Source organism: Entelurus aequoreus, linkage group LG06, assembly GCF_033978785.1.
Source record: "Entelurus aequoreus isolate RoL-2023_Sb linkage group LG06, RoL_Eaeq_v1.1, whole genome shotgun sequence".
NCBI classification, from domain to species: domain Eukaryota; kingdom Metazoa; phylum Chordata; class Actinopteri; order Syngnathiformes; family Syngnathidae; genus Entelurus; species Entelurus aequoreus.
In genome coordinates, this window is record NC_084736.1 from 6,856,380 (window position 1) to 6,859,703 (window position 3,324).

A 3,324-nucleotide genomic window follows, 5' to 3' on the forward strand; every position below is an offset into this window, starting at 1 on the left:
AGAGGTCCACCTGCACAGGTTCCTGTGGCGTGACACTGAAAAGGCTGAAATAGAAGACTTCGCCATAACAAGGGTCAACATGGGAGACAAACCTGCTGGTTGCATAGCCCAAGTCGCCATGAGAGAGACCGCCAACTTGCCTTCATTCAAACACTTCAAAGAAGAGAAACGTGTGATAGAGGAAGATGCATATGTGGATGATATCCTGACCTCTCACAACAACCTCCAGCACCTCAAACTCCTCACATCCAACATCGAACAGATCCTTAAAGCTGGAGGATTCATCATGAAGCCCTGGGTCTACTCCGATCAAAGTGGGAGGAAAGGGCCGAGAGGTGAGAAGATGGAGTCAAAGACCATGATCCTGCCAAACCAGCTCACTGAAGAGGATAACAAAGCCCTCGGCCTTGGTTACACCATTGAGGATGACACACTACATGTCATGGTTGCAGTGAACTTCTCCAAGAAGAAGAGGAAAATGCGCCTTGGTCAGGACTTACTGAGAGATGAAGTAAGAAGACAAACCCCAGATCCATTCACCAGAAGAGAACTGTTGAGCCAAGTCTCTGGTCTCTATGATCCACTCGGCCTCGTGGCTCCTGCAAAGCAGAAGGGAGCCATCCTCATCCGAAGAGCTTTTCAAGAAGCAAAAGTCATGTACTGCATAGAAGACACCTGGGATGCCGCCTTGTCCAAAGGACTCAGAGAAAATGCCATAAAACTCCTAGAAGACTATGCAGAGCTGAGCCAACTCAGATTCACCAGACCCCTGACACCACCAAATCCACGTGCAAAACCAAGTGGCATCACCTTCTCTGATGGCAGTGAGCACGCATATGGCGCTGTGCTGTACCTACGCTGGAGCTGCAGCCATGGTGTTGTTGTGAGGCTAGTTGAATCTAAGGCCAAGCTGACCCCTCTCGACCACAAGGGTGACCCTGTGAAGGCGGAGATGTGTGGAGCAGTCTTTGCCGCCCGGTTGAAGAACTACTTCCAGAGACACTGCCGAATCGATGTTGAGAAGTGGTACCATCTCGTCGACAGTCAGACCGTCCTAGGCGCAATCCAGCGGGAGAGTTATGGTTACCAGACCTTCTTTGCCAACCGAGTCGGCGAGATCCAAAGCAGCACAAATGTCCAAGACTGGTGGTGGATTCCAGGGCCCGAGAACATTGCAGATATCATAACCAGAGGGGCCAGTCCAAATGACTTAACTGAGGAATCCGAGTGGCAGTCAGGTCCAAAGTTCCTTCGACTTCCTGAAAGTGAGTGGCCGAAGAAATCAGCCAAAGACGTCGCCGCACAAGCAAGAGACAATATCACAAAAATACAGAAGAAAACATTTGTCGCCGTACTCACCCGAAGTCAACAGAAAGCACAGGACCCAAAAAGAGTCCAAGAAACAGAGTCCAGATTCAGAAGACCACCTGCAGCAGCAGCAGTCCAAAAGCTACTGGACGAAAGGCGCTTCAGCAATCTAAGACGGCTGGTCGGGACAATAGTATGGACTTGGAGAGCAGTAAAGAAATTCCTGTGCCCCGGCGATAAAGAAAAGTGGGAGGCAGTACCTTCATCTGGTGTCATCACTGTGAACGAAAGAGAAGATGTGTTCAGAGACCTATGCTTGGCAGCACAGGAGGGCGTACACTTTCCAAACACAACAACAGACAGACTGGTTGTTTACAAGGACCAAACAAGCGGACTCCTGATGTGTGGTGGCAGGATCCAGACCTTCAGAGAAGACCACAGAGCTGTTCCCCTGCTACCGTTCCAGGCCTGGATCTCCACCCTCCTAGCCCGGGAAGCACACAGTGAGGGACATGAAGGAGTGGCAGGAACTACACTGCGGATGCGAAAGAAAGCATGGGTCATCAAAGGAAGAATTATTGCCCAAAAAGTTGTTGACAAGTGTGTCGTGTGCAAGAAAGCAAAAGCAAAGACCTGCCAGCAAATAATGGGAAACTTGCCTGAGGAGAGATCGAATCCGGCTGCACCATTTCAATTCACATCTGTCGACCTGTTCGGACCGTACCAAGTGAAGGATGATGTCAAGAGGAGGGTGAGCATGAAAGTATGGGGCGTGCTCTTCTGCTGCATGTCCAGCCGAGCCATCCATGTCGAACTGGCAAACACGCTAACAACGGAGAGCTTTCTACTTGCTTACCAGAGGTTCACTTCTGTCCGAGGCCATCCTCAGAAGATCTGGTCCGATCCAGGTACGAACTTTATTGGAGCAAAACCTGTCCTTGAAGAGATGTACAGTTACCTGAGACGACAAAACAAAGGATCACTAGAAGAATATGCTGCCAGGAATGGGACCGACTGGATGTGGAGAATCCTTCCAGCCGATTCACCTCACCGAAACGGTGCCGCCGAAGCTGCTGTCAAGATCACCAAAAGAGCTCTACAAAGCCTTGGTAGAGGAGAAGGCCTTGCCTTCAGTGAATTCCTGACTGTACTCAAGCTGGCCGCCAACCTTGCCAACGAAAGGCCTATCGACGCTAGAGTCCAGTGCCGTGAGGACGGCATCCAATACATCACTCCAAACACCCTGTTGCTTGGTCGAGCCACACAAAGTGGAGATTTCAAAACATTCGACTACACAACTTACCCCTTCAAAAGGCTGCAAGAGATTCAAATGCAAGTCAGCTACTTTTGGAAGTCCTGGAGCCAACTCGCAGGTCCAAACCTGTTCATCCGCAGTAAATGGCATACTGCTGAAAGAAATGCTGCCATTGGAGACATAGTGTGGCTCTGCGACCAAAATGCACTGAGGGGTCAGTTCAAGCTAGCAAGAGTTGTCAGTGTGAACGCAGATCCCAAAGGCATTGTCCGAGATGTCCACGTGAAAGTCTCTCCAAGTGGGTGCGTTCAGGTGAAGACTCCAAACCCTGTCGTTAAAGAGTCCAGGTCTAAGGAGAAGGACTTCCAGGGCACCATACTGCATCGAGACGTCCGACGCCTTGTCGTCCTCATCCCGGCGGAGGATCAGGTCAGGGGAGACCAGCTCGCCGGAGAGGTGCGATCTTTCCAGGTTACACTGCAAAGATCGAGTGGGAGGTGTTGCGGCGATCTGCCTGGAGGTGCGGCTGAAGGTGTGTGTGTGACAGCGGCTGTGCTGCTGCATGCGCGTCACAGCAGAAGTGCTGCATGCGTGTCACAGCAGAAGCGCTGCATGCGCGTCACAGCAGAAGCGCTGCTCCGCGGCGCGCCTCACCAGGTGCGCTCTCCAGCAGGTGAGCGCAATCAGACTGATGAGCAGCGCAGACAGGACAAAGCAAACAAATGCACCCGTTTCATTCAGTGTGCAGGACGGAGCTGAGA

The 3,324-nt window shown here is 51.5% G+C and overlaps 1 long non-coding RNA gene across 1 annotated transcript; it reads right to left on the reverse strand.

Annotated features, from left to right (window-relative positions):
• Positions 1–1,368: 1,368 nt before the first annotated feature.
• Positions 1,369–1,839, reverse strand: LOC133651414 (uncharacterized). The gene is made up of 3 exons (XR_009826407.1): positions 1,732–1,839; positions 1,569–1,586; positions 1,369–1,486 (listed from the first exon to the last, which is right to left on the reverse strand). It is a non-coding gene; the product is annotated as an uncharacterized LOC133651414 (long non-coding RNA).
• Between the last annotated feature and the right edge of the window lie 1,485 nt (positions 1,840–3,324).